Source organism: Ciconia boyciana, chromosome 8 (genome assembly GCF_034638445.1).
Source record: "Ciconia boyciana chromosome 8, ASM3463844v1, whole genome shotgun sequence".
Taxonomy (NCBI): domain Eukaryota; kingdom Metazoa; phylum Chordata; class Aves; order Ciconiiformes; family Ciconiidae; genus Ciconia; species Ciconia boyciana.
This window is the reverse complement of record NC_132941.1, coordinates 42720265-42741871: the sequence shown is the minus strand read 5'-3', so window position 1 is coordinate 42741871 and position 21607 is coordinate 42720265. Positions and strand designations below refer to the sequence as shown.

The window sequence follows — 21607 nt, the reverse complement described above, 5'->3', positions numbered from 1 at the left end:
TCTCTTGACACTTTTCTTATTTTTACAACAAATTAAAAAATTGTATGAAAAATGGTGTTAACTGTATTTTGCATTGACTCCAGGTATGCACAAAGCACAGTGCTAATACAGTAGTGACATGACTGTTTGCAACCACTGACATATTTGAAGGCTGAGTTTTGAATATGCATACTAATTTTTCTATAGTGCTGCATATTTCTGTCACTGTATGGATTTCTTTCAGATAGAGAATGGGGTGTATTAACTTACAATAAGATGCAATCTTAAGCTGCAGAGCATGCAAAATCTTCTGAGATCGCTATTTCTTAGTGAAGGTAGCTGGAAAGGTTTCTGCATCTTTGTGGCACAGAAGTGCACAATTTTTAATTGGACAAAATCTGTCTTGAGTGCTACATTGCATAACACAAAACCTAATACTCTAAACTTGAGATTTTTCTAAAATTTAGAAATGACTAATTGGTCATTTCACTAACTTGGAAGATATACTGTCTGTCTTAGTGTCTCTTAGAGAATGTAAATAAAGATATTGCTGTGAGATTATTTTGAGCTGTCAGAGTAATTAATTTATGCAGCTCTTGCAGTCTGTCTTGCAGCTTGAAGTATTCCAAGAGATAGAATGAGAGTTTAACTTAACATGGGATTTTTATGCCATTCTTTTACTGTACTTCTTGCATGTTGTGTTTTGCTCACAGTCCTCTGGAGATAGCACTAGATGAGGGAAAAAAAGTTAATACCTGCCTGAGCATTTTAGGAAATTACATTAATTAATTTCATAAATGTAGTGTGCGTGAGAGAGAATCTTCAGAAAATCTTTTCTTGGCAGATCCTTTTTTAATTCTGTTTTTGTTGAGATTTTAAGGAAATACACAGCAAAGCTGTTGAAAATGTGGCAATGTTTGAAAGCCCCAGAAAAGGGACATATGGTCAGTACTGCTTTTGCCACAAGGTGGTGCTTTATGCAGTAGCTGGCTTTATGGCAATTAATTGAAGACTACAGTAAAAGATGTAAAATGTCTAACGCTTTTAACCACTTTAAAGTACTTGGCAGTGCACTGTTGTCTTTTTGTTTAAATACTTCTAAGGTTGAGATGAGGAGGCTTACTACTTTCATAGAGACTGTTTAAAAACAATGAAAATAAGAAATGCATGTTTTGTTGCACATCGTGTGTGTGCACCGTTCGAGCTTTAGTTAAGATGCACCTGAGTACAGCAAGCAAATTGTGTGGGGTTTTTTTCTGTAACACAGACCACAAACATATTTGGTATTCAGATTACTATGTTAAAAGATTATGTTATAAGAGACGAAATTGCAAACCCCAGAATGAAAGTTTAATTATCTCTTGTCTAAACTCAGTTTTGTTTCGTGGGTTTTTTCTTGTTTTGTTACTGGCATGATGCAGTTGAGGTGATGTGCTTTAAAATCGTTTACACAAGTTGCTGGTATGATTATGTAAAAGCTGGCCAATGCAAAAGAAAGTAAAAATATTAATAATTTAGTTTATATTAATTTTTTGGATAGTCCTAGATGGAGAATTTAAGCTTTCAGTATTTTTGCATTTTAATGAAAAAAATCTACTGTGAGAGAAGATATGCTATAACTGAATTCTAAAATGAAGGTATCTTTCATGTGATTTTTGAATAGCTTCAAGCTTTTGTGAACTCTTAGAATTTTCAAAATAGAACTTATTGCTTGATGGCACCTGTGTGTGCATGTTCTGTTTAAATACATAAAGTATGTAATTTGTTGTTTTTTCATAATTCCATAAGAGACATAGTCAGGCTATAATGCCACCATTTTTCCTAAACAATCAGGTAATGACGTGTATTGTCGTATAGTCCTGTTGTTCTTGGACATTTGTGTGATTTTCAGTGAATAACGTGGTATATATTTTTCCTGTGCTGGGACTTCAATTTTCTCATTTAAAATCTTTTTCAGTGAGACTGTTTAGAGCTGAATTGCCAGAGAAATTCAACTGATGTCCTGCTTGTTACACTATTGTAAAAAAGGCACAATCACAGCAGATACTCCATTTCCAAAGCTGCTAATGCGACATCACTCTCTTCACTAACTTAAGCTTTAAAAGTATCCTTGTTTACAGATGTAAGTGCCTCAAATAAAAAATATAATAAGCTGTATAGTTTATCAGCAACTGAAAGAATAGATGTCTCTGTTGTCCATTCAGTCTTTTCTGGGTTAAGCTCAACCCCAAGAGTACCAATTAGCGCTCAGTATAGTGGATTCTGCTATTTTAAAGGAGGTGATCATCTATCAGAGCAGATTAAATGGCTTGTGTGAAAATAACTTCGTAGCTGTCCATTAATTGCCTTTCCTTTCATAGAACTTTAGAAAGAGGCCTCAAGAGATACTTTAGTTTCATTCTCCTAATCCAGCTAGAAATGCATCTTTGTCATTCCTGGCAGATATTTGTCTAGCCTTCTCTAAAGGTCTTTGGAAATAGTAAGATATCATGTGGAGTTCGTGCAATCTTCCTACATAATCTGTATTGGTGTGCCACTTCATTCCCACTGAAAAGTTTCCCCTCCCCACTCTAAATCTAGGTTTTAATCTGTTCTGAATACAGTTCAGTTCTATTAGCTGTCCTGTTCTGCACTGACACAGAACAGATTATTCCTCTCCTATTGGTTTTATTTTACTTTCTCAGGTCTGTCCTTTTCTCCTCATCTATAGACTGGAGAATTCAGGATACATCTCTTCCTGCAGCTCACATCATCTCAACTTCTTTCCAATTTCACTGCTTTCCTCTGGCCTCCCTCCAGTTGTTTTAGGTACTTCATGAAGTGTGCAGCCAAAAATGGGATGCAATCTTCCAGCTGTGGCCTTGCCATATGTAGTGTGGAATTCCTAAAGAATCAAATTAAAACACATTAAACTCAAAGCTGACAGAGTGCAGTATTCTGAGAAGTAGTACTGGAATCATAAATATTTATCTTTAAATTTAAATTTTCTTGTCACTTTGGAGATGCTGGTTGGTATGCCTTAGAACTAAAAATTAGTTTGTTATTAACATTCAGATTAATTAAGAAACAATACTAATTAAAAAAGCTTAAAATTTACAGCATCTATTACTTCATATGTTTAGGATTTTGTTTAAGTTCAGGAGTAACTGTACTACTAATTAACACCTATTCAAACAGGATTGACATCTTTCCCCCCCCCCCCCCCCCAGTGAATAAGTTCAGGAAAATAAAGTAGATGCTTTAAACCATTCAGATAACTGACTCTCAGACTACATAAAACAACAACAAAATAATGTTGCATGTTTAATTCCCAGAAGTGTTTCTTTGTGACTCAAATTTCTAATGTGGCTTCAGAGAATTGAAAATTGCTGTTTTGGAATGGCTGCTAGTTTGTGGTGGTGTTGGGAGTGGATCATTCTTCTTTGCCTCCTGGTAAATGGGAGACCATGACTTGAAGGCAGTTTGTCATAATTTTCAAATTAGAGTGACCAAAGGTGTATATAATTTATTTATGAAGAACAGTTATTTGTCCATCTGAAGTAGGTTTTATAGATGAGCCTTCCTGTTACGAGAACTCACGGTACAAAATTTGGCAGTTCTGTTTCGTTACAGAAGTTTATCTTTGCATCAAATCTGCTGTAAGAGCATGAAGTGGCAGAGGGCTTGCAGGATGAAACACAGAACTAATGCCCATAAGTCAGCTAAACAGTGGAGAAAGAACAGTAAAGAGGGAGTTGGATAGATTGCAGAATGCATAGGGATGGGATGGGAAAAAATGGCAATGGTTCTAAACTGGGGAACCAGAACAGTGCAGGATTGGCAGGACAAGGCCATAGGCAAAGAGAATGTGTGTATGCATTTGCTAGGGTAAGTTTCCATGCACCTCTGCACCCCTATAGGCAAAAATGTAGAGCAGGCAGAGTAGCCTGTTGTGTGAGGAAAATATTGAGACTTAAGCCATTTTATTAGTGTGATGGAGGACATCACTTAAAGTTGACTGTCTGATTTAATCAGAAGCCCCTGATTAGCAGTGTAAGTATACATGCCCGGTATGGATATGCGGTTTTACATATGCAGGGAGATAAGTTTGTGTTTTAGTGTAAAGCTGATTTGCTTTCTTACTGATCATGAATAGCCTTGAAGACTTGCCAGGAAATATCTCATCTTCTGATCTACATACTTATATAGCTCAGTAATCATTGTATATGGGTGTCTCAGACATTTAAATTGATTTGGTTTTGCAGCTTTCTGTTAGATAAGATTGTGATTTTATGGATTTGTGGCCAAAGCAAACAGGGAATGTAGCTGGCTCCAAATTGCATGGGAAACTAGCTGCAAATTCAGAAGCTGTGCGCCTTAACCACCAAGCCATCTGCTTATTCTGAAGGGAGTCTCCTGCCCTAATGCCAAACTGACTGTATGATCAGATGACCTTGCTTTACAAGAAGTGGAAACAGCAACTGATGTACACTGCAGCCTCTGTCCCCAAACCAATGATCACAGATGGAGTGCAGCTGCTGCAAGGGATTCAGTGGTACCTTCTGGTCACATGAGTCAGCTGGTGCAGTTGCAGCTGCAGATGCCAGTGTCTCTGCTGAGCAGCTGAAACCAATATACATTATTCAGGCTGGTGCAGGAGCATGTGGGAGGTGATGGAGATAAAACTCCCTGTGCCAGTTAAGCATCGTAAGTACCCTGCCCCCAGTACATGCGGCCTGGCCTTGTCTCTTTAACTGATGTCGCTGGCTCTGATTGTAACAATAGAGCTGCAGACAGTGAGAGTATAAGGGTATTAATTCATTTCAGTTATTGATTTCTAATATCTTTATAAACAAAACTGAATACGCAGACATTCTCCTGTCCTACTTGTCCTAGATTTTGGTCAGCAGGATGTGTGCAGGTCTTGTATTGGACTATCAAAGATAGGAAGATAGAATCACAGTCTTCCACTGTATTGGAAAAAGTATTTGGGGAAATTCAATATTAGCACAAAAATGTGAGTGCTTTAAGTTGAAAGTGCATATTTAAAGAAGATATGCAACTACAGTAGGTAACACTGTACTTTTAAACGGTAGTGACAAGTTATCTTAAAGATTTGGTGAAAGCTGAGAGGGGCTACTCTAATTTGCTTCTGAACTCACTTAAATAACTTTTCTAAAGTAGGTGATCTCTTCAGCTAACATTTCTAGTATTCAGCAACAGTGAAACATGTCCGTATGCAACAGTGAATAAGCCCACCATTCCCTTCTGTTGGTACAGTCCTGCACAGATTTCTGAATTCTTAAAAAAAAAAAAAAAAAGTTTTTTGGGTTATAATCCCAGCAGCAGCTATAGGAATGTTTTGAAACAGCAGCTTTCTTAAAATCTGCCAGCGTGTGAATATCCCACTTCACAACAAAGAGAAAATTGTGCCATTGTAGTTGTTAAAATATATGTGTTAGTGGTTGATATAATTTATGGGAGTCTTTCCTAAGTTGGAAGGATGTGCCTGTGTCACGGGTTGGACACTGAACTATTAAACTGTGTGACTCTCTATTTATTGTCTCTACTCTGAGAAAAACACCCTGCAAGTGTCTTTAAAATGAGTTCTTTCTTTCTCTATTCCTGTCATATTGGTTATTGCAGATAGCAATTACTGTACAACACCCTTTTTCCCCTTTATTTTCTTTTGTGATTTCTTTTGGCTCTGCCATAGGTGCTTACCATGCGTAGAGGTCGCTATTCTGGTACCCGAAAATATAAAATATTCAATTTTCCGAGAATATAAGACATCCTCCAAATGAATAGAAGGGAGAAACTTAACTGAACATGAATAAAAAAATAAAGGGAGGAATGAGCAGGCCTAAAATACACAGAGAACAGTTGTTTGGGGTTTTTTTGAGGGGAGTGTGGTTTTTGTTTTTTAAGTATATACTGAGAAGACACTGAATCATTTTCTACCTAAAAAGCAATAAGAAGCTGCCTAGCTCAGGAAAAAAGCATTTTCAACCTTCAGTGAATATATTAGTAGGATTTCAGCATTGGAATAAATTTGCATTACAGATCTTGTAAAATATTACAAGTTGCAGAATCTTATATTTGGTGCAGAATCTTATATTTGATACTTGAAGTTCAGTGTTGGTTTTGCACAATTATTTGTATGTGCAGTTGCTCTTTTCACACTCTTTGCTAGTACTACATTTCCCACCAAGATCCTTATATTCTCCGGATGCTGGCTGCTCAAAAAACTGTGATTAGAAGTGGAAATACCCTACTTAAATGTTTTACAGTTGCTCCAGCAGGATCAAAAAAGTAAGTGATGAACTGCTTAAAGGGAAGATATTGCCACTGGATGGTGCTATTGCTATGTTATTTAACTTGCATTCTGTGATAATGTGGATGGCATGAAACCTCCATCCCCGTCCTCCCCAAAGATTTTGTTAAGATCTGCTGCAAGAAAATCCTATGTATACAGGTCACAGTACAGATGGGAAAATAGTAATCCTTAACCTGTACCTTCACAAAGGTTGGGCAAGGATAATTCTATCTGGTGTGATCTGTATTTGAGCTTTGCAGATGAATGTTTAATACAAGTTTGGATGAGAGCCTGCTGCTTGGTAATACAGTTGTTTTTATGGAAGGCAATGTTCTTGAGGAATGGGATAGATTTGAGCCAATCAGCTCTGTGAAATCTACATATTCATAATACATCTAATTATCTAGAAAGAGATGCTGAGTTACTGAAATTGTCACTTTGAACGGTTTCCTAACAAGGGGACTGTCTTTTAAAACGGCAGGGGTTACATAGTTAGCTACCTATTACATTACAAAAAAAAAACTTTTGACTGTTTTATGCAAATATACTGCATTACCTCGTATAAATGAGAAGGTAAATCAGCTTTTGAAAGCCCTTCATGTTTTTTGAGGGGGGAGAAAATGAACTCTTCTTATAAATTTGCATTTCAAGAAGTAAATAGCTACTTGAAAAGGTGCACCTTCTTTTAAAGATTGCAGTTTGATAGGCTAGAGATTTGAGAGTTAAAATGGCTTTAGAAATTTTTCAAATTCATCTTTGAATATGCTAGGAACAATTGGAAACATACTCCAATTTTCCTATAAGCTGGTTTAAAAGTGATTTATTTTTTTTGTGCTTGCGCTCACTCCCTCTTCCATTTTCTTTCACATATTAAGATCTGTCCAGAGCAATTGGAGTAAATTTTTTAAGAGGCCTGGGAGAGGAGAGGAAGGGAAAAAAAAAATCCTCAGAATCTAAGAAAACTATTGCTGCTGTCAGTCCTGACTTCAGAAGAAATTATGAGATTTGGCAAGACACCATCTTGTGTATTTGTAGCCTATTTCTTTCACCAAATGAGCTATCCTGTATCTGTCTTCTAATGGTTCTTAAGCTCAGTGGGTAATACCATAACCATACTTGACAAGGCAGCAAAAATGCGTAGGATAATAAGTTACTTCAGGTTTCAAGCAAGTTAGTGGCTTGATAAAGAGAGTCCCATGGAGGGAAAGGTGGGTAGAACTCGGACATTATTTGCTCCCAGCAGCATAATGCCTAGGTGGCTGCAACAACCTATGGGTACTACCCAGTCAACCATGATGCAGGGAACCCCAAATCAGCAGGTCCTCCCTTTTCACCAGCCAAACAGCGAGGTTGGAGGAGGTGGGAGAAGATGAAGGTGAGAGGGTACTGTGGTGGGACTTCAGGAACACGACAGAGAAGTAAGGCTATTGGGATAGGAACTATAGAATATGCTTTCTTGAGAAATCAGATTTCATTATTTCTCTGATCAAGAAGCAGTTTTACATTCAGCAGGTATATCTTTCAAGAGGCTACTTGTTGGATATGCTCATTACTTATTGAAATCAGAAGCTGTTTGCTTGCTCCATCTACACCTGGAAGACCTTAGTTTATTTATGCTACATCTGTCCTGGAGTTCTAACTTTCATTTTATTACTTGTACTTTTCTAAGATAAAACTAGCTATCTTTTGTTTTAATTTCTTTTAGTTGTCAGACAACCCGTTCCAAAGTCTCTGTTCTGACAGGCATAAATTTCAGTTTGCAGCTTTTGGTGCAATTATTTCATATGCTTAATGTTAATTTTTCTCCTTTCTGTCTCAACCCATTAACTCTTTTTTACTGTGTTTATTTTACTTGCTGTTGTAGCGGTTAGCTCTATCTAGCACAGACTTTGTTGATGGTGACTTAAACTTTTGAGATAACAGTACATATATACTCATACAAAGCAATGCTATGTATCTTGAGTTCTTTGAGAGAAGGCAATTCTCTTCCTAGAGCTCTGCTCAAGAAGAAGGGTTGGGGTGAGGCAGAATGAAGTTTGACTGTGAGGAGCTGACCTGAAGGGCAGAGAAACTATTTCTGAGAGAAGTCTTGGAAACTATTTAGAGGCTTAGGGAGATGGTGCACTACTATTGGGTCTAACTGGAGATCCTTGGTGCCAGGTGGGGAGCAAGAGAAGGTGCAAGGAATCCCTGCTGGAAACTGAAGTGCAGCTGTTTGACAGGAAGTTGGCCAGCATACTTTGGAGCTTGGTGTGAGGGTTTTTACAACAGTGATAAGTGGTATTGACAGTATACTTGAAGTGTCTGTTGGGCTGAAGGCTATGGGATATACTTACTTGAAACAGGCTATCTATGTATAGATATGTTGTGGGTGGTAGAAGTTGAAAAGAGATCCAAAGTATTAGGCTAAATATGTCAAAGGCATAATCTAAAAAGTTTATGAATTAATGGATCCATTTCTCTTGCATCAAGCGTTGAAAACATGAAGAGATTTAATTCTAGTTGAAAATCCCCTTTGTATTACTCAGTTCCCTGAATGGCAGCTGGTAGAAATGTTTAAATATTTTTTAATAGAATATGTAACTCTTCCCACTTGATACAAGTGAATGGATAGCTAAAGATACTGTTATTTTTTCAGATTTCCCCTCTCCACTTAAGTTTCTTAAAACCCATTGGCATTCAAAAAGACCTAAAAAGCTTAAAAATAAGTAAAATAAAGATATTAACTAATGTTAATCTTGCTGCATCTAAAGGCACAGCAATGTAAGCTGGATGGCTCCTTTTTGTGTGATATACTTTTACTTCTTCATCTTTTGAATACCTGAAGATGATGTGTTTCAGAAATTAAAAATGAAAAAAAAACCTTTGCATTCTTCTTTGTGTCCATATGCCTGGGACAAACTGAGATCATCTACAAGATCAAATACCTGCAAGAACCTGGGTTCTTGCCATTGAAGGTGGGAAGCCTTCTGTGGAGTGTTTATTGGACAGAGTCATGTCTGTGTGAGTTATTAATGAAATTTAATATATTTTATGATTTCTTTGATTATGCTTGGTTTTACATCTTTTTTTAGGGTCACTATAAAATAATCTGTCACTTAATGGGGCGGAAGCTGACATTATGTATCTCTAGATTTTTTCAAATTCTTCATGGTATAAGATAGAACCAAAAATGAATTGTCCAGACAAAAATTTCAGTAACTGGAATGAAATTTATGAATCACTGTAGCTAGGTACATGATTCCAGCTACACCTCAGTTTTTCAGGTGTGTTTTTTTTCTTCTTGATTATTGGGTCTGTGTGTGAAAGAGCGATTATGGTCTATTATGTGAGTGCTACTATGCCCTCTGGCTTCTGTATGAAATAGCTAAGCAGAATTATCACTTGGTTGAAGGAGTATGAAATCCTAGATACATTCCCACATGGAATACTCATGTTCAGTGTGTCTCACTTAAATTCTTATTACTAGAGATTCATTTTCTGACTGTAATGAGGTAACACATCACAAACTCATGTTTTAGTCAGTGTGATTGTGAATATAGATAGGGTGTTCAACAATCAAGATGTAGTAGTAGCATAGTCTTTTTTTTTAATTTATAATGTACAGTAGTCATGATAGATTTCATAAAACAGATATTGTTTCAGAGCATCCAGCTTCATTTGGTGAATAAAGAGAATTCTTTAAAGACACTATCTGTTCAGGCCTCATGTTTTTGGGTCCAGTATCTTCTTAGTGTAGATTCATGAATCTTCTCTGATTATTAGAAGTCCCTTCTCCAACTTTTTTCCAGTTTTCAATTTACTTTAACCTTTCTTTCCCAACTATTAATTTTGTTTTCTTGATCCATTCCCTTATGTAAAAGTAGTTAAAACTCAGGATTAAGCATTAGTGCTCCATGTTACCTCTTTGCTCTCCCTTGTGTCTTGGGGTACTATTCAAACTCTCTGTCTTGTAAGAGTGAGAGTCCTTAATAGGTGCATTTTAAGGACAGGGAAAACTGTGGCCTTTTATACTGCTCCTCTAATGTCTTTTTTTAATGTATCCTGGATTCTTCTTCATCTATTCTCCGTATCACAGTTGAGTTAAATCTGTAAGCTGGCTTTCATTTGTTACTCTGTTGTTCCACTCTTTCTGAAAGATGGGGCGCTGGAGTTGTCCTATTTCAGTCATGCCATAACTGGCTCCTGTCTGTGGGAGCTCTGCCTTTCACTGTGGGGAGAGACGTGCACAAGTAGAAGAATAGTGTGAAAACCTTGGAGTTCTGCCAGAAACAGCTTGCCTCATATGCTGTCCTCTTCTTCTGGTGTAAAAACTTCAGCGTTAGGGATGTTGTCCCAGACTTGACAACAACCTACAAGTATCTTGATAGCGAGAAAATGCGGAGTGTTGGAGAATGTTTTTTAGTACGAAAGAGACGCAAACCAAGATTAAACCAATCTGGGAGCTTAAGACATGCAAACTTATTTAAAATGAAGCATGCTGAAATTGGCAAGCTGGTTGGATGAAGGAATGAAAATCCTGCAAGCGGTATCTTGATGATTATGAAACAAATTATTTTTCCTTGTTAAGGCCTTAATAAAGTGGGGCAGGGGAAAGCATATGCAGATGTTAAATTTTGCATTAAACCCCCAAAGCCGCAATGAGAGGGAAGACAGTATGTAAATTTCTCATATTACATCATAACTTGTCTCTGAATACTTGGCGTTATTTAAAACAACTTTGTTGAATTAGATGAACTTTGATCCTAATGAAGAACATTTGATCATATTAAGTGCAGACTTCAAACTGGTGTTTATCTTGAAGAAATGCTTGCAAGTAAGTATTATATCTATATCTAAACAATCTAAAATTACTATTTTTAGTGTGTCATATGTTGATACGCAAATTTCTGTTAGCCCAAGAAGTGTATTTACTGCTTTCCAAATTGTGCTCAATGTTTCAGTTTCTCTTAGCAGAAAGAAGCATTCATTTTATGGACTTTCTTTTTCTTCCTGCTCTTTCATCATGCAAATGTAGGTTTGGAATGAGGCTGTATAGGCTTGCCCTTAAAGGATGCAAAGTGCTGTTAGCCTAACCCATTCTGGTGCTGGTAGACTGGCAAGTCATTTACTCCAAGTAACGTACCTCGGGGGCAGTCCCTGCTATAGCTTTATCTACTCTGTGTACTTTGCAGTGGAAAGGCAAGATCATGTTTATGTTTTTGGGAGAACAGAGTAAGTATTGTGGTTGTCTGAGGTATAATGCACCAACAGTTGGTTACTACAGCTCTGGAAATCAGCCCTGGTCATGTAAATGCCACTTTTTTTGTTTAGGTAGACTGTAGGTTATCTAAGCCAGTCAGTGTTAATAATAACAGTGCAAAAACAGTGCACTGACAGTGCAATAAAATGAAGGGTGCTTAATTAAACTGAGTCATTGGATTTACAAACAGGAATAGTAGTTGGGAAGATGGATGTTATATGTAACCCTGTTGTGTTTTTAGGAAATTAGCCTTTGAGGAAAAGACCCTTAGCTGATCTGGATGCTCTCTGGGCAGATTGAACTAAGGGGTTCCATAGATGCATTTATGTTAGTGTCCAGTTTGGATTTCCTGTACTTCTGGATTGAATCTTCCAACTGTCCCCACATACTGCACTTGGCTTCCCATTGTAGAGGGATCTCTGAGCACATGAACTGAATTCTTTTTGGGTAAAACAAAAAAGAAAGCATGCTCCAGGAGCATACCTTATCTGCCCCAGCTGCTGTGAACTCATGCTATGGGACTAGGCAAGAGCTGGTCTGACAGATGCCCTGAAATACTTGTGCAGTGCATGTCTACTCCTAAAACCAGCTAACTGTCTGGCTCTACCATTGGCTCCATATATATGAGCCTGAAGTTATTTTTAGACCTCGGACTTCTTGGGGCAATGTACTACCCATTGAGCTATCTGCATAGTTATGATGGCATTGTTAAACCTTTCAAATATGGGACTGCTGCTGCTAAGCTCATAGTGGTTAATGTATATAGGAAGCTTTTATCTTCTTTGAAGAATAAACAAGTGAAGACATGGTGAAGAGTTCACCACTCTGTTCTTGGAAAAGAATAACCACCGATGTGGGACTTAAAGATAAGAGAAAAACTAGGACTGGACTGGAATGCATGTACTGGCTGCTAGTAATGCTTGTTTGTTTGTTTAGGGATGTTTCCGTACAGTTAAGATTTTACAAAAAGTTTGCTCTTCATAAACTGGAGTCTGGAGTAGTAATAGCTGGTTGCTCCCCTTTTTGCAGTTCAAGATAAGTTTTACTTTTAGCCTTAATGGTACAGTTGAGAGAGTACCTGTTTTTTCCTGGAAGTGAACAATATCAGTTTACCAGTCTATAGGGTAAAGTGGGATGTGCTGATTGGTGCTACTTATGTTCAAATTTATGTTTGAATTTTTTTTTTGTTGCATTCCTCCAATCCTTTAGGATTTTGCCTGCCTGCATGCAGTAACTAGGAGAGACTTTCCCTTCATGTACATAATAACTTAGTTTCGCATATACATCTCTTAAACTTGTTGGAGGTAATGGCAGAGGTAATACGAGTGCACCAGGATTTGAGGCAAAGTATGCTGTGCTTCTAGTGGTATTAAAATACATTCTATGCCTGTCAGGCATGTCATATTCATGAACTGAAGTTGTATAATTGGTTCACTGGATGCGGAATGAGATACACAAGAACTTTTTGAGTGCAGGTCTGTTTTGGTTTTCACTTTCTTGTGTGTTCTGGGACATGGTGGAGTTCCCTAGGTCATCTAATACATTTCTTAATATTGCAAGAACTTAAGACATTTTTAATACCTTCTTTCTCTACCATTTTTTGTTGATCATTGATTTTTTTTTTTTTCTTTTTCCTTCTCCACCCCATCTATGGCAAACCTGATGTTTTGTTGTTTTTGATAGGATACGGTTCAGGCTAACATTAGCAGGAAGGTGTCCTAGTGTGGAGTTTGGTCTGTGAAGTGTATGTTCTGTGGCCAGTCTAGATTATCTGTGGTTGCCTACAGCTATGAAGAGGATTGTACTTTAATTCAAATGGTCCGTATATTCTTGTATTGTTTTGTATTTGCATTTTTGCCATTTAGTGATGTTTTGCTGCCTTTAATAATTGGAGAGTGATGCCTTTAATAAGTGGAGAGGAAGGCTGCCTATCACTAAAGCTACAGAAAAAGAATTACCTTTGCAGAACGTATTTTTAAAAACAGCACATGTATGGAGATTTCAGGCTTATGTGTCACAGCAGCAATAGCACAAACTGGTTTTATAGAGACTTTAATATCACTGCAGATTTTCTTTCTATCATTTGTATTTTTAACTTCATTTGCACTACTTAGATGTCAGAGTAATTGCTGCTTGCAAAATCAGTTAAGTAAAACATACTTCACAGATACTAAATAGCAGTGCAATGTGGAAAAAATTGTGTTTGTACCCTCCACGTTGTGAGTGAAATAAGCAGCCTTGTTTGGGAATTGCAGCCCTCCGAACTCTTGACATACATGAAAGAAAGTGATGTGAGTTTTAAGAGGAGAGGAAGAAGTTGATAGATCATGCATCTTCTCTGAGATTTAGTTTTTATTTTCTATTTACTTACTTTAAAGCCTGTTAATTCATCTTCAGATTTCTTGTACTGATAGACTACTAACCTGTTCCTTTGGGCTTGGTTTTGTGACTTCTGTTTTGAAGTTAGACTTGAGCATCTGGACTGAGGCCTTATTCTGTAGTGTATAGGATTTGAAACTTTTTGAACGACTGTATTCCTCGGCCTGAAATGGTTTTGTTTTGTATGTCTACTATATCTTGAGTTACCAGTGAGCTTGAATTTCTGGTGAGTATTGTTATTGTATCACTGTTGAGTGAGAGAGAGAAAAATCAGTTCTGATCTTAAACTTCTGGAAAAAGTACCAACATGTACAAAATTGTCAGCAGGCCAAGCATGAAAAAACTGACCCACTTCCGTGGATGAGAGGGGGATGATAGTATGTTTGGAGCACTGTGGTAAAGAGCAGCACTTTGACCTTTTATCTGCTGCTTGTGGGTTAAGTTTCAAGGGGTTTTGGAGGTGGAGGCATGTGTCTTGTTTGGGTTTTTTGTTTTGGTTTTTTTTGTTTGTCTTGTTTTTTATTTTTTTGGTTTTTATTATTTGTTGTTTGGGTTTTTTTAAACCTTATAGCTGAGTGTTCTTAACTTGCTTAAATTCCTATGGTAATCATGGAGAGGTCATTGTAAAATTCATTTGTTAGCCTTTCAGAGGAAGGACGTGCATGCTTATTGTAAATTAAATGCATCAAATTAATTTGAAATTGGACCAATAGTTACATTGATTTAAGGTGCCAGAAAATTTATCTAAATTTCATAATTTAAGAATGGAACTAGTTTCTCTTACTTATAGGAGGATGATTTATTTAGAGACCAACTGGAGCATGAGTACTTGCATAATAAAGTTGATAATGGAGAGGTGGCAGTGCTGGGAAAGAAGTAAAAGGGCTATCACAGTTTGTTCAGGGAATAATTTCAGTGTAACCCATTGAAAAATCAAACATACCTGAATATTTCTGGATTTCTTGTTCAAATGTGTCTCCACATACTGTCACATTGTTAACAATTGCATTTCTTTCCTTTCCCTTTTTAGTATGCTTTGAAGCTTTGGTTGGCAAGCATTGTGTCTATTTAATAAAACCTTCTAAATGAAAGGCTTTTCCAATTGTAATGAATGAGATGGTATGCTAGCATAATATATCCAGAAGAAGATGCTGATTAGGGGAATTCAGAAGTTTAGTATACTGGAAAGTTTGAAAGGGTGTCAGATACTGAAGTTACCCTGACAAGCAATAGTTGGGGGAAGCATGTGAAAGTAAAATTTGAGCTCTGTTTTTGTTTCTAAACCTTTACAACTGGTGGTACTATTCTGGGTAAACTGTTAAATCCTGTGGCTAGTTTTGTGGAGCCAGCAAATAAAGTTAGGCCATGTTGAAATGTGTACTGTTTGTGTTTTGAATCAAACAAAGTGAAATTGCACAAACTTAGAGTATAGCAGTCTTGAAGCAACGTAAATAGATTACCAAGTGTGTATGACATAGACAAATACTGTTATGTTACACAATATTTTTAACCACTTGAGGCAGTTAATTCTGTTTCTGCAGATAATCAATTAATAGTAAGAACAAATGTATTCATTTGTTCCTGTAAGTTGTGACCTCTGATCCCCAGAGTCCTCTTAAACTGTAAACATTTCTGTGTACAACTGAATTTGAATGTCTTGGTACTGAGCTTTTTCTTACTTGTCTTAGATTTTTAATGCTGCAAAGAATAGACCTGGATTTGTGAATGTCCAGTTTCTTACAGGGGACTCATGCTAACATTAATACTATGCCTTACTGAGACTAGAGGTCTGTGCACCTCCTGGAGGTGCACAGAAGAGCATCCTCCATTAATGGTCAAGGAAATGTGTGAGGGGAGCCTGAGAACCAGTTAATTCCACTAAATATTTTCTTGATGTTGAAGGGTAGTGGTGATGCATATACTTTGAATTAAATTCTTATCAGTCTCATCATTTTGGTGTTTCATTTTGCCAAGATCATGTTTGTTACATGGGCTAATGAAACTGGGTAGTTAATCATGATTATCTTAAACAGAAAACTGATTTTGTATTTGTTTAGTGTGAATGGATTTGCTGAAAGTGCTCATAATCACACAGAAAGTAAATCAGAACATTATGATCAATTGTGATTATTACTATTGGATTTCATCATAGTCTTAATACCTCATGTATGCAGAGAGCAACACTGGTGCTAATCTGTATAAGTAAAAACTGTGTCTAAATTAGATCAACTATTAGCCTATAAAAATATTTAGGGACCAGTACAGAATTTGAGGAGAGCAGGGGGAGGAAAATAAAAAAGATGATGTGGGGGGTTTATACCTTATTGTTTTGAAGTTATTGAAGCTAAGTACATTGATTCAGAGAATTGAGTAATATGTGTGGATTATTAGACAAGTTATGACAGTTCTAAACCTGAAACAATTTTTGAAATGGATTAAGATGCACTCATTTTAACTTTTCCAAACTAAATCAGCAGGTGTAGTAGAAGAAAATTATAAAAGCAGGTGAAAATGGGAAGCAAAATCTTATATATAGAGATACTGAATTTAGTTCTGATAATATAAAAATATTGTAATTATAAATTGTAGTGGCAAGTAGGTCAGTTATATTAATGTTTTTGCTTAAATTTGATGTTTGTTTAGATTATGTGAGAAAGATGGCAAGTGTTCAGATAAAACCAGTGGAAAGACGTTTTAATCTTGGTAGTGAACAAAGCAAGTATTGGGGGCGGGAGCGTGGGGATGACCAATGATTGTTATTAAAGCTTTTTGACTCTTCTTTTGTTGTTAATTTACAATTAAAAAATGTTAAGGTTTAACCTCTTAAAATAATGATTTATGTTTATCTGTGGAGTTGCCCACTGGCTGTTTCACTTCCTCTGCTTGGTATTCATTTAAATATATAAGAAAATGATTTTTTAAAAAGATGTTTCTACTGGTTGCTAAATTTATTAATGGTTAAGAAGGTAAAAATGACTTGACTCAAAGATTTTGTTTAGATAGTAAATGCATCTTTAAAAAAATTGCGTTCTAACTTGCACTGTAAGTAGTACCATTAGTAATGAACATCACAGAGGGACCTGACAATGTATGAATTATTCACTGGTAGATTATTATATCTTTGTTGTTAGCATGCAAGATAATGAACATAATTACTGTGGCAGTGTACTCAGGGGAATGTGCAGTTCTTCCCTCTGTCTAGACTGGAGTTACCATCTAAAGGAGTGTTAAGAAAATATGGATGACGTCTGGTAGCTGAGTTGCTGCTGCTTATTTCCTTCTGCTGCTTTAGTAAATGCATATGCTTTGTACACTTTAATCTTAAAGGTGTTTTGTGGTTTTGGTTTGTGGTGTTTTTGTTTGTTTTGTTTTTCATTTTTGAGAGTAGTAATCTTTGTATTCTCAGTCTGGCAATATTGTGTACTGACTAAAAGGATCTGATGTTTAATTGTAGCAGCATTGTAGATTTACCCTCTTCTATTAGAATAGTCTATTATAGTAAATTAGTATAAACAGTCTAATTGCTTAGGAAATCCAGGGTAAAAGGTTAATCAGCAATTTGCCTTTCTTTAAAGGACTTAGCTTGTTATGATTTACTTGTCTTAAAGAACTTTGCAAGGCATTAGTTTGTACGCTTCTCTAATCCATGAGGCTGTCCACCTGATCTTAAGTTAAGCTTTTTGATGAACCAAGTACTTCTATTTTCTGTTTTATATTATGATAACGTAAATTATCTGTAATAAGCCATCCTAATTAAAGTTGGTAAATCTACAGCTCTGCTCCAATTACATACTAATCAATTATACACTAATTTAATTCTACTTAGCTTGATACAGTGCATCATTAATCAGGTTCAGGTTGAATACAACAGATTTACTGTATTAACCAAAAAATTGGTGCATTCAAATAGGGGGGAAATAAAGGAAGTCACAATGCCACACAGTGTACATAAATACTTTCTTATCAATAATGTGTTACGGAAGATTTCATTTTTCCTTGGGGAAGCATAAGTGAAACTAGTTCTTTCCTTGTGAACAGATAATTGTTATGAGCTGAAACCACTGATAATATAATACATTTAAGCAGATCATGGTGGCTGCTCTGAATGCTACACCTAATTATCTAATATAGGCAATTGTCTCACTTCTAATGTTATTTAAAAGATTAGTTGTAAGTTAAATTTGCCAAAAGTTGCAATGCCTTTGGTGGTAGAACACAAAAAGGTAGCGGCCAAGTAGATGTCATTGTGTTCAGACTTATAAAAGCTTTACCCATATATAACTCTTTGTAGAAGTTTAACTTTGCTGCTCTTACCAGTGGGATTGCTGTTTTGATGGGCTCTTACATAGCCACATGTGCAAGAAGGCTGACTGCATATGCTGTTTTCCCTCCCCTTTTGCAAGGCCTAGGAAAGACTGAAATCTGCCATCTGGAGACCCTTCTAGAAATTTGTGGGTTGCAGGGTGCAGTTCACTTGAAAAATACAGATGCCACTCAAAGCTAGTATGGTTTCCAAAAGTGCTCACAAATAAAGACATTAACCAGACAAATTGAAAATTTTTAAAAATAGAAAAGAAAGAGACATCCCAGCAAACAAAAGGAGACAAGGTCTGCAGATGAGGTCACTTAAAAACCCCCGTTCCTTTCAGAAATAGTTTAACTAAAAAGGGGTTGAACCGGAATAAGGGACTTCAATAGGTATTTCATAAAATAAGATACAAGGTAGAAACTAAATTGAATAATAAATGAAGTTAAATTTTGTTACTCGGAGGACAGTATGATAAGTTTTCAGATATCTTTGCCAGAGAAAATGCAGGAGGACAATTGAGTTGTGAAAAAAATTTTGGAAACCATTACTGGAAAACAGGAATAAGAGAAGACATGGAATATGATCACTATCCTCAGGCCTGCTGTTCTGGATAACATGCCTCTTTAGAAAGAAAAGGAACTGAAAAAGAACTTTTTGTGATTCTGCCTGTTCAGGTACAAAAAAAAATCATGACCAGGATTTATTTTTCTTTTGCTATATATACTCTAGGTCTGTCCATGTTCAAGATTACTTCTGATAAAATGCGTATTTAAAAAATCTTAAATCCAGATGGTTTGCAATAAAGGCATTGGAAAATATACTTATTTGTCTTCCAGAATCTTAATTTGAGGCTTGTATGTGATGCATTGATGATTGTCTGTCATTGCCATTGCTGTCACATTCCTGTCCTAAACCTACAAAGCATATTAAAAAAATCATTCATTCAGAAGATGAACAGCAGCTTCAGTTCACTTTTCCAGGAGATTTGCAAGGCAGCCTTTTAGAGCTCTTTAATTTGTAAAGGCTTGATTTAGCTTAATTTTTGCCAGCAAAGTTTTGACTTCTCTGTTGTAGGATCTGAAACTGAACTGAGGAGGAAAAAAAGGTCTTTGAAACTTCTCTGGATATTGTATACTTCGTTTCATGTCTTCAGGATGTGTCTTTGTCCAGTGATATCTTGTATTTACATTTTGGGGAAATATTTGTCCTTTCTACACGTTAAGCGAACATGTACAGTCAAATACTGGTTCCAATAACAATGCGATGATTGTTCATGAATTTTTTTTTAAACACAAGAGTTTACTTTTGGGAGTATTTTTAGTGTGGATGTGCCTAATCATTATCTCCGAAAGTAAATTAAAGTAATTTGCCTTGTTTTACGTTAAAACTGACCAACAACATTTATACAGGCAGTTACCGCCATCTCCACTAAGGTGACAGCAACCATCAGCTGTGTGATTGTCTTAAATTCTTCAGTCTTGATAACCAATGTGCATGTCTATGCCGGTGGTCTTTGGCAATATGATCATACACTGTTTTTTATAGTAGAACTGTTCAGAGCACAATATGAAAAGAATGGTGATTGTGTAATGAAAAGATGCCCTTGTCTGTAGAGCATAATACACTGTGGAAGATGGGATATGTGAAGATGGATGAGAAGAGAGATAGTGGAAAGTGAAGACAGGGGTCCTTTACAGCAGAATTGAATAATCTCCTGGAAGATTGTATTCTAGTCTTCTGTGTACATTTTGTAACTTTCACAGGTGATTTTTTTTCCAAGTGTTTGACTTGTGATCTTAATGTGCTGAGTACATACAACTGTAAGTAGATGAATGGGAGTTATACTTCGAACATATTAGGTACTAGATAAACCTGGATACGGAGAAAATCGGGTCCTAAGCATAACAAGTTGAGCACTCAAAATTAGTACGTTGTTTTACCTTTGCTCCCACAGAAAGAGGGTAATTATACCTTTAATCTCAGTGGGATTCTATGAAAATACATTTGTTTATACTTGAATACAAGTGCTTCACTATAGAAATTTATGTCACAAAATACTGCTGAGAAAGCCAATAATTCTATCTTCGTAAATGATATATATAGAAGGTGTAGGGCCACAAGCTGAATAGGAAGATGAAATAGAAAGCAGCACACACAAGAATGAGCCAAAGTCTTATGTCCAGCTTTTCTGAACTTTAAAGCATTTGACTTAGAACTTGAGTTATTTTAACATAAGGATTTTGTGCATCATTAATACAGTTTCATATGTTTTGTATAGCTCTCTTTTGGGTACAAATCCATTTTGTATTGCATTGTAATTTGAAATTTTAGCAATTTTGCTTTAAGTTCAACTGTTTTTGCATTAGAATAGATCAGTCAACTGAGAAATCCACAGTCTTAAATCCAGAAAATAGAAATTAACTGAAATGTGTTGGAAGTTCGTTTCTTCCTTTTTTTTGGTTGTAGTTATATATATGTAATGTTTGAATCATGATACGTCTAATAATTGTGTAATACTACCTGTTGTCTCAAAATACATGTTACATATTATATTTTAATGAATGATTTTCTCTGCTACTAATTAGTAAAGGAGAACAGAGTTACAAGTGGAGAAAAAGAACCTCATGAATGAAAATCAAATTACTATATTTTATTGATGAGGTGATAATTTATAATGGTATAATTCTGTTCACAGTATAACTAGTTGTTTCAGGAGTTCATTTTTTAAAACAAGCATGCACACATGCAGAACTTACACTGATGCTCTTAGGTATGTGCCACTGTGCATGAGAGTATTCTGCATAGCATTCCAGTAGCTCTTATTGCAAGACATTGAAAAGTAGCAAGTGGTATGTCATTTGCACAGTAGGAGTTTAGATGTGAGTGATATCAAGACAATAGTTAAGTCATGACCTATGCTAACTTCCTACCATCTATTTTTATGCAGTAAAAAAGTGTATGTACTTATGTACCTAGTTCTATAGGGAAGTAAAAAAACTTCCATGAAAACTGTCTTACAGTTTTAAATCACCTTTTGTGACTGATGACTTAGTCTTACATTTTCAAAACAAGTATTTCTAAATGTGTGAAGAATATTAGCTACTTTTAAGTTATGATAACTGCTGCAAAAGTTTCCTTACGTTTCCAAGTATTTTATATTCATGTACGTTGTTCATAATAGAATTCTGTTTAAAGCTTAACATTATAATTTCCCTCTCTAATGAATGAGAACCTGTTAATAAAAATATTTGTTAAAGTTTTGTAAAATGGACACCGTTCTCAACAATTATGGAAAGTTAATTCAACAGTTATGAAAAGTTACTTTTTAGAAATAAATGCATATTAGCAATATAAATATGTTTTAAAAGGAGTATAAATATTCCAGATGTTCCCAGTATTCACA

General features: G+C 36.0%; 1 protein-coding gene across 6 annotated transcripts in view; it reads left to right on the top strand.

Annotated features, from left to right (window-relative positions):
- The window catches only part of ADK (adenosine kinase), a 299664-nt gene that overhangs the window by 45422 nt on the left and 232635 nt on the right, over positions 1–21607 (top strand). The window lies entirely within an intron of this gene.